The sequence below is a fragment of the Temnothorax nylanderi genome, unplaced genomic scaffold, assembly GCF_030848795.1.
Source record: "Temnothorax nylanderi isolate EJ_2023f unplaced genomic scaffold, tnyl_v1.0 TNYL_tig0010_pilon, whole genome shotgun sequence".
NCBI lineage: Eukaryota > Metazoa > Arthropoda > Insecta > Hymenoptera > Formicidae > Temnothorax > Temnothorax nylanderi.
This window is the reverse complement of record NW_027249072.1, coordinates 61,371-72,270: the sequence shown is the minus strand read 5'-3', so window position 1 is coordinate 72,270 and position 10,900 is coordinate 61,371. Positions and strand designations below refer to the sequence as shown.

The window sequence follows — 10,900 nt, the reverse complement described above, 5'->3', positions numbered from 1 at the left end:
AAGTCATAAAGATTGAGGTCGATTGAAATAAATATACAATACTATGACTATGCAATAAAAATTACTCGCACAAAAATGATAATTGCTACTACTACATATATATGTATAAATAATATGTATAGAAATATAGATATATGTATAGTAATATAATTGAATTGACTCACGCGGTCTATGCGCTGATGATTAGTTGGCAGAGTTGGCTGATTAGTGTGTGATTCCATCTTCGATCACTTTCAAGAAGGTGTATTCACTCGATCGTGCGGATACGAATACGAACCGTCGATCACGCGCGGCGACTAATTACGAACACGTACGCCGTACGCGCACATTTATCAACGCAATAGAGAAATAGATCGAGCGACGATCAAGCGACGAACAACGCACAACGCACTTTCGACGAATATACATATAATACGTAACCAGCCGACCAGCGCACGCGACGAACAAATGCCGTCAATCGCTATCGATAATGGCGGTTAAATCAGTCATATACATATACGAGACTAAAGATGTAGAGCTCAAATCAGGTAACCCTGGTAAGTAAATCGACCAATTACAGCCGAGCACTTTTTAATATTGCTACGCGCTTTCGAGAAATTGAAACGGCGCGGCGGCGCGGCGCGCGGTGCAGCGGTGCAGCGCCAACGCCGCCAACTTCAGTAGGATTCCCGCGACCGCGACGGCCGCGACTCAACCGTCATTACCGTCAACCCCCAACCCCAAACCGTAACCATTTTCAAACGTTCGCGTGCATGGTGCAGCGCGGCATTATCGGCACTGTTGGCAGCCTCGGCAGGTCGCATAGTCGCATTGAATAAGTTTAACGAACATTCGCTAGATCCTTTTTTGAATCAGAACAGTCTCATTTGTAGACCGAGAGCTTGAGCTAACAAGTTATAAGTTCCGCGAGTGACGTTGATGCATTTTACTCGATCTAATTGTAAGCAATCGCGCGTCGCGGTCGGGCCGGGAATGCCGGGGTTGCCGTCAGCGTCAGCCGTGCCGTGTAAAAATCGTAAAAATCGACGGTCGGTCATGGCGATCATGGCGCTCATAGCCATAGCGTCGCGTTAACTGCAAGTGCACGAGTGACGAGTGCCGCGTTAATAGCTTCGTAATCAGGGGTGCTTCGATTGACTTACGAACTTATACGATTGAAATGACTCACGAATGCCGGGGATAATGGATAATTTACTCGACTGAAATTAGCTCCTCCTAAGCACCCTTGGTCTAACCTTGTTTCTTCGCTCCGAATGCATCGCGCGCGTGTAATAAATCGGGAGTATCGGACGAGTATGTTGTTCTACAATATTTCGTTGATTGGTGCACGGGATCATAATATCAGGACAAGTTCTTCGATCGATTCGATCACGAAGAGATACCTGGAGCTGGAGTAACGGAGCCAGAGCTGGCCAGAGATGCAAATGTAATAACACGATTCGTCGTCGTCGACCGGTGGACCGCGCGGTGGCCGGTGGCCGGTGGCCGGTGGCCGGTGGCCGGTGAGTATACTTACGTCCGTTTATTATATATACATATATGTTGTACATATCTACATATGCATCAATCATTTGTTCATTTCGTCCATGCGATTATCAAATGCACGATATAGTAACGTTATAGTAATCGCTAATCGCGCTTACAATTAGTCGACATTAGACAATCGCGCTTTCTACTACTCCGAAAAAACCTGCGAATACACGAGTAATCACCATGCATGCGATGCATGGCACTTACAAATCGCATTTTACGAATCTTGAAAAATAATTCAATTCAATTAACTATCATTCTAAAATCTAAATAAATGACGGTATACAATATAAACGTTTAATAACGCGTTTAATATTATTTGTGCATGGTAACTGCGCAAAAATTATTACATATAATACGCTGTATTCACAAATTGGGCTGTATATATATTAAAATATAGATATTAAATTCATATCTTATAGATAACTTAAACTGCGTATATGAAATATATAATAAACATAAGATTGAAAAACACCCAACATGTATGATAAAATATGTAACACGAATGAAAAGTGAACAATTTGAAAATAAAACGCGCGATCGATAGTCAAAAGAGTCAAAAGTCAAATGATGATAATCGCATAAATCGCATTGCCTCTCGGTAGACTCGATATCATCATTTCATTCGAGTACTTGAAATGCTCGTCAGATGTCGCCGGTATGCAGTCAAATTTCTCGATTTAATTTCTGATTCCCGTGACGCGCCGCGCCGTCAGACCGTCACGCGATTGTATAGTAGTGTATAACGTATAGTATATTTGCGGATGTGCAATCGCTCTTTTCGAGAATTGTCAGCTCGCGATATCGCGGCGATATATCTGGGTAAATCGCCAAGTCGGGATATTGCAGAATGCAGAAAAGTCGTTCGCGCGGACAAGATAGCGCGCGTTAAAGCTAAAAACCTTGTCGCACTCCGATATCGAATTTGACCTCCATCTCCATCGATGACCTAGCTACGTTCACGAAACGCATCGTTGCGTCGTTACTGTTAGATACAATCGCATATAAATCGAATCGTGTTATACGATACGAGAAATAAATGGAAATTAAAAATAAATATTCCCAGTGGCTAAATAGATATTGAGAAATTGTTCTTGGCTTGTATAACATGTTCTTCAGTTTGTGCCGAGTACCCAAATAATTCGATATTATATTAGATCAATATTAGTTCAATATTAGTCGGTTCAGTCCATGTTAGAAACTGGTTACATATTAATTCCATCAAATTAACGAGGAATATTTCCTTATCATCTCTCGTGATGACACGTGAATATCCATAAATACGGAGAAAATTTTAGCTTATTTAAATTATATATATTATACCTATATCTATACAAACAAGCACACGCATTAACGGCTAGTTAGTGCGATGACTAGAAACGCGATAAAAATTAGAAATTCTATTTGTAGCTATTCGGAAAATATTTTATCAGTCGTTTCAACGAGCAAGTAGAAATACGTGACGGTTTACTGCGTGGAAGTTTATATCTACTCTTACTCTTATCGAAGAGATTTCATCTTTTGTCTAACACATTAAACAGATTTGTAAGTGTAAGACAGTTACTTAAATAGTTAACACAGAAAGTTAAAAAATTATTGGAAGGAAAAAGTTCCAACTTTTACAATAGATTTTTCTCCTTTTTTTAGGCACGCTGGATAATTATTATTACGCAAATTAATCGAAAAATCCACAAATAAAATTTATAGAAGCTATAGAATGGTATAACTTTTCCCTCTGTATAACTGTATTAGATGTATATACAATATACATATATGCATTTAATTTTAATAGAAAGGAAGCGCCCCCGATCGATTCGGCGCGCGGCGTTGCGCGCCGCGCCGCGCGCCGGCAACATCCACGTGATACTAACTTACGTTTTCCGGAATACATTCCGGCTCGTAAAATTTTGGTCGGCGACTGATTTTGGAAGCAGGCTGTTTGGCATCATAAAAATGCCGTGATACATCGTAAAACGCTACACGTTGCTAGACTGTTACCACGCGCGGCACGTGCTGCCACGATCGTTCGCTCATGATAACATCAGTCGGAAAATTCTCTAAGAATTAGATGCACATATTATTTTCGTTGATATCGGTCGTAGTGAATGCCATAAATCATGATGGACTACAAACAATAGTATAATTGATAGCCCTGATTATTAGAGTGCCGATTATTAGAAAATCTCTTCCTATAATCGACTTTTCGATAACATATCGATAAAAGAATTTATTAGAAAGAGAGAGAGAGAGAGAGAGAGAGAGAGAGAGAGAGAGAGATTTTAAAATGGTAAAAATAATTTATAATAATTTTATATATGTAAAACAAGAAAATATAAAAATAAAAATAAAAAGGTTATAAAAATAGCAAACAATAAGAGTATTTAAAACATATACGTATAGAATAGATTAATAATTTACACAAAGCTTCCTTTAATACAATCAAGTATTAAATTTTTTTCTAACTTTATCATTGCGTCGAAATATATTCTTCTCTAAGATAAAAAGATAATTGAAAAAATATTTTGCCGAAAAATGCATGATTCGTTAACAATCCATCTTATGTTTAATATGAAAGTGTACCTTATACAGTTTATAAATGTTACGTACGCGTATTTATATCCATAGATATTCGCATACACAAAATTGACACAGCGTCTATATCACATCGTCCTGATATAAGTAAACCACTTGAGAAAATCGATATAGAATCACATGCGATACGTGGCGAGTGACGTCATGTCGGAAATGTTGAAGCATCTTAATGACGTTATTGAAATGCATGTATATATGCATGCGCAAACACCTCGTGTGTGCGTGGTGATGACGCAATATTGAAAAATCGCCAAGTCGGAAAAACACGCGTAGGTGTTGCTTGTGCCACGTGTTCTTTCGTAATTCGTGACGTCACGGGATAAAATCACGGTCACCATGGAGACTCGCGAGTGGTCTCTTCTCGTTCCCTCGGACGCCCACGAGATTTAAACTTCCGTTGCCGCGATGCCGGTGCGAACGTCACGCCCTGTTTGACGGGTAAAGGTGGGTAGGTATATTGCGGTAGGTTCGGGGTGAAAGTCCGAAAATAGCAACAGGTATACGTTACGAAGTGAAAAACTTGGTATAGATATGCAAGGGATTTTTTTTTATATAACAGCGATATTGCGCCGTAATAGGTAATCGGTCTGCATGGATCGGAAGGGTTTCAAAGATGCAGAATTATTTATATTTTCTAAGAAAAATACCACACACAATTTTATGATTTAATAACTATTTAAATATGGATAATTTAGATTGCTCTTTGTACTCGACAACTTTAATTTGCAAAAGTTGGAAATTGGAAACATAAGTCAATGGAAAGTAGCTTAAAAGAAATTTTACCCTTAATCTATAACTCGAGATTATCTCAATAAATAATTTCTAATTTTTGCTTAACTCTATAGCGCGATAACAACAGGCGATTGTTATACAGTCTTAACAGTTGCACAACGTTACGTCAACGAACGGTACTTGGAAAATTCGTATCTTTTTTTTCTTGACTACCTGTTTACCGCACACAATCTTTTAATCTGTTCTTTTCAAATTACAAAATTAAATACTATTCTCCGCGAGCAACGCGAACTTGTTTGACAAATTTCATTAGTATATTGAAATGTAACTAGATTAGCTAGTGCTAGAATAACAATAAGCAGAAGACAACAATTCAAATACGATATTTTACGCGACTTTAGGGCAAAGAATATTCTTAATTCACGAAAAGATAATATACATATTAACAAGAATTATATTAAAGCGCTTACCCCGTAAATTATTACATTGTAGAACACTATCAACAAATAAAGTGACATCAAACAATGTTGTTGCTATATGTATATTGAGCTTCAGTGGAAATAAAAACTAAAACATTTATCTCTTCAGTAGGTACATATATCTCAGAGAAATATTCTTTTCAAGTTATCAATAATCAATTTAAATCAATTAGATCTCAGGATAGAATAGAAGACTAAGAAACATTTCTCCAAGAGTAACAAGTAACAATTCATTGCGATGTAACGAGCAAATTTACCGTTACACTACACACGCGGCAAGCAGCCTTTATGTTATCGATCGCACTAAAATATACTGGAGATAATCAAGTTTGCATAACATTTGTTGCTTCTCCTCTGTGTGAGAAGTGCCACCCAAACGCAGTGCTGCAAATAACAAGTCGAGTTGCAAAAAATAGTCCGGAAAGGTACGATGCGAGAGAAACTTATGCAAGATGTTGGTATATGTATGTTACTTCAAAATTATGTCAAGGCTTTCCCTGTATATTCGAAGGTATGTATATATCTTATATATATATCTGCGAAGAACTTAACTCTTAGAAGAGCTTAAAAACTCCTAATTAGTTGCATGCAATCATGTAATGATCATTGAAAACGTCGACATCTGATAACTTTTATATTAGCATCTAAGCTTCGCGTATTAAAAAAAAAAACAAGATATCAGACTTTTCAAAGTTTTTAAAAAGAAAAAACAAGTTTGTAACCTTAGATCTCGAGATACTTGAATAATAAAGCAGACATCTAGGAAAAAACGTAAAATCACACTTGGACGCTACACCGGGCTACACGTTGCACATGCTATCGGGTGAGACTGCGTCGTGTACGACACATTACACGTACGTACATACGGTGACGTCACGCGTGCCAGCAAATGAAAGGAGAAGCGTGCACGCCGCACGCTCGTGCAGCGACGGCGTCATGGTCGTCACCCCACCCCACCCCGTCTCGGCAGCTCGGCACTTTGTTCCCCTCCGTCGTCGACACTGTCACCAACCAACTCTACCCCACATTTACGAGCGGGGCTAGTGATTTTACACGACACAGCGATGCTCGAGTAATTCTGTGCAGTAAACTTACAATATCAGTACCATTTACCTCAATCGATATTATTCGATACTACTCGATTATACCTTCTGTCATTGCATCTTGTGGCTAATCAAATGATATCAATGTGATGGTATCAGGATTTCAACGTAACTTGGATCTCGTCCAGTTTATAAAATGTTAATAACCTGAGCCAGGTTAAGATTTTACTAATCTTATTAATCAAAGATTTAGTAAATTCTAAGCCTGTTTACAAACAAGTAAAGGCTCGAATCTTGTTTATCCACTTATCTGATTGTGAGTGGTAGAGGTAGATGTACATCCACGAGTTAAATCTTGAGTAAAGTCTTTCTTTCTCTGAAGTTCTTAACACAAGTTTATGTACATTCACGATATTTTCATTGAATATTTTCAGCGCTAATCGTCAGCGCGCGCCGTAGTTTTTCAGTTTATATAAAACACACACACACACACACACACAAGCTAGCTATCAATCAAAAATACGAATAAACTAAAATTTAGAAATAAACATGCAGATTTATGCATAGGTCGATTCATTACATAAAATGGTTGTGCGATAACCGTACTACGTATCAATCCGGATGCTGAAATAATGCATTGGTAGTAAGTTAACCCTTACTTGCTAACAATAGTAAAATGATTTTGACGGCGATGGGGTAGATGAAGAGTACGGTGTTTAGTCGGCCTATCTCGATTATGTATGCGAGACGTCGTGGGTGGGGAAGATTGTCGACACTGCTGAGCAGCTGGAATGGAGTGTGCGCGCTTCATACAAGCGTAAAGTGGGATGGGAAAGAGTTTGCGCATACAGAAAGACAGAGAGAGAGAGAGAAAGAGAGGGAGAGAGAGAGAGAGAGAGAGAGAGAGAGAGAGAGAGAGAGAGAGAGAGAGAGAGAGAGAGAGAGAGAGAGAGAGAGAGAGAGAGAGAGAGAGAGAGAGAGAGAGAGAGAGAGAGAGAGAGAGAGAGAGAGAGAGAGAGAGAGAGAGAGAGAATATAGAGCGGGAGACAGATCGACGAAGATAAACATAGAAGGAAGCCTTACCGCTGGTCCTCGAGGCTAACCGAAGTGGAAGCAACGAAGTGGGGAAAACAGACTCACCACTGTTATGGATACTGACAATGTGACGGAATGCGTGAGGAAAGAGAAAAGGCCGTATCGACCAAGGATCATTTTCTGTGTTTACAGAGGATGGGTCTTTTCATTGATATCGAATTGTCTAGATATCAAATCGGAGCTATTACCAACGCTGCTATTGTCAGTTTACTTTGTTTCGTTTAGTATCATTCCTGCACCTGTTCGAGAATCTAATCGTTATCGTCACGAGATCAGTGGTAGATTCGTAGTACCTATGATGAAACGTGCAAGGTCATTTACCTCGTAAACCGAATTGATCACGAACAAATCAATTAATCATGCTTCTCTTCGCATTCGATCATTGTCTAGATATATACGAGCTCTATTCAATATCTACCTAGCAATCGTAATCGCGTGAATCTACTGACGCGTGCCCATGCATCGGTCGAAAGTTGCGCGATCGCCACGAATACAAAAGAAGCGTACATATGCTGAACCGGAGTTTGGAGGTGAAACAGAGAGAGAGAGAGTGTGTGTGTGTGTGTGTGTGGTGTGTGTGTGTGTGTACGTGTGATGAAGGAAAGGATGGATGAGAGAAAGAGAAAGATAAGCGGTGAGTGAAACAGGAGAAAGGAGGAGAGTGCCACACGACGATGAGACGGACAAACAAAGACGGAAGGAGTCGTTCTGATCCCGATCTGGCGGGGCGGGCCGGCAGCAGCGTGGACTGGGGACAGTGGGGACTGGGGAGTCGTTCGCGGGGCATAGAACAGCCGCGGCGGCATGAGGATAGTCTGCTCGGCGAGAGATGCGTGGGGGTGAGAGCGTGAGGCCAAATGACGACGCGCACGAGCCAACAGGGCCGTACTCGAGAGCATGCGACATTCGTCCCGGAAGTCGCCGGCCACCAGCCGGTTTAGCCGGGCGACCGCTTTGGACTTTGCACTTTGCGCCACCTCAAGACAATCACCGTGGACTTGCGGAATGCATCTTAATTTTTTCCTCTCTTGTGTTACTTTTTTCTTCTCTCCAGGAACGTGATTCGCGCGTTATTCAACGACATGTATACATAGACATTCGCTATATCACTCTATGTCACAGTGACATCATGAGATAGTTTGAGAAAGATATAACGACTGATTGTAAAACTTTACCTTGCGAGTGCTACGCTTTATCTATGCATGTGTGTATCGTTTGCATTATCTTATTAAAAGGATTATGGTTTTACGCATAACGAACTTATTTCCATGCAAAGAACGCGCTAGCATCAATATGTTCACAAAGAAATATGTCCAATAGCATTCTGTCATTAGACTTTGTGTACATATATGTACATATAATGTTTCTCCTGTTTCCAAGTCGCATAGGATAATCCATATTTTAAGACACTGATCATAGAAAAGAGAAGATTCGTGCCGTGAAAACGTTTTTGGAAATTTTTTATACAAACCCTATATTAAATTTTTGGTGCAAATAAATTTTATTAACAAATTCTAATTTAATTTGAATAAGTTTAATTTATTTAAATAATTTAAATAAATTTAATTTAATTTAAACTGTAAATATAATGTTTATACTTGGTCGTTTACGCACCGTGTCTTATCTTTTTTGATATTTATGTATTATTAGGCATAATGCTTAAAAAAAAATAGTGTCAGTATTTCAAATTTATCACTGATCAAGTATCATGATATATTTGATAAAAAACTATTTATAAATAAGCATTTTCGTTTATGTGTTCCTGGTTTCTCTGATGTCTAAGTACATACTCGCTAATACCAAGAGAGAGGAGTCTACAGAGGCAGCTGTACAGGGGATCCTCTCGCAGCTGTAGTTTGTTCGCTACCTTTCCCGTTCTATGACCAATCTCTTACTCGCTTTGCTCCCTTTGCACCACCCTCGCCACCCTTGCGCGTTTTAGGGACAGCACAGCCCTTGCTCACTTCGCAACATGGATGAGCCGAGGGTTACCGATAAATGGAGTTACGCGTTTTGGCCGCGAGGAGTTTAAACGAAACTTTGCTCTACAAATTTTGAACAAAACACAGATACGAGATTATATATGTAGCGTAACGATGTATATAAAAACAAACATGCAGCGATACTCTAGAGGTATACATTAATTAATATAAAGAAAAATAACTTTGGGGCTGAAAATCAGTATTGAAAATTACAATCTTACTAGATTTGTGTACACCGTCATTTCGAACGATAAAGCGAGAAATGGTAAAATCCAAATATTGATAAATAGGTGTCTGCATCCATAATCCAATTATTCGCACGTGCAGAAATGTATTACTCTTAATATTTTTAATTGTGCAGCTCTCTTTTAATAATATAACAAGGTAATTTAAATCACAATTTCACCAAAATTATTATAATAATTTCATAATCTTGTAACAGTTTCCTTAAAAGGTGTTATGCATATTACATATTCGCGAAGTGATAAATATCTCAACAAATTCCAATATATTTACTCTGTTAGCAAGTTTTTATTTAAAAAATACATACAAAAACTTTGTGAATTTTTACAAGATCTATACTTTAGGCTGTTACGTTCATTTATGAGATTCGATCTGGGTCATTGATCGTTCAGCTCGTCCATATTCGTAAAAAGAAACGTTCTCTCACTGCGTGCAACATCTTGTAGACTCGACAAACGTGATTCCCAGCGCAAGGTGACCGTGTAATAAGCTCTCGCGTTTACTGCTTGTCGGTTTTACGTTCAAGCTAGGACGAAGAGAGAATCCAATGCAGAGAAAGATCGAAAAAGCGCGAAGAAGCGAGGAAAAGCAAAACGAATGAGGTTGGGGTACGAGCGAGTTTTCCATCGCTTTTTCTCTTTCTCATGTCTGAGGAAGAAAGGCAGCGTGAAATACTGTGGAAGAGAGGATTCACGAGTGCTCCGCGGAGTTCTCTCTACATTAACGGCTGTGGACCATGCTCGAGGTTCGAGGAACTAGTAGGACGAGGAGAGACGACCGAGACTGTCGAGAGGGTGAACGGAGGGCGGCGAGAGAGAGAGAGAGAGAGAGAGAGAGAGAGAGAGAGAGAGAGAGAGAGAGAGAGAGAGAGAGAGGGGGGGGGCAGGAGAGAAACGGTAGTAGATGCAGTATACACTGCCACGAGTGAGACACACTTCGTCCACCGAAGTGGTATATAGGCGATGGAGAGAGGCGAGAGCGCGCCGAGAAAGGGTAGAAGCGCGCGCGCGCAGGGGTGAAGAGACGGGAATGACGGGGGTTAGAACGGGTCAGACGTTCCATCGTTGCTCCGAGCAAGACGGGTGGCGGGTGGGTGGTAGCGCGAGCGGGAAGTAGGGCCGGTGGCGAGGGGAGATCGGCATCGGTGGAGCAGGTGGCGTGAGGTGGGAGGATTGTGGGTGGCAGCTGAGTACGGAGTGATAGG

The 10,900-nt window shown here is 40.1% G+C and overlaps 1 protein-coding gene across 1 annotated transcript in view; it reads right to left on the bottom strand.

The window, feature by feature from the left end:
- Eag (ether a go-go) overlaps positions 1–437 on the bottom strand; it is an 85,128-nt gene extending 84,691 nt beyond the window's left edge. Inside the window, exon 1 of the mRNA XM_071726603.1 lies at positions 165–437. The gene's annotated coding sequence lies outside the window, so the exon portion shown is untranslated. The remainder of the gene's footprint in view (positions 1–164) is intronic.
- Positions 438–10,900: the final 10,463 nt, after the last annotated feature.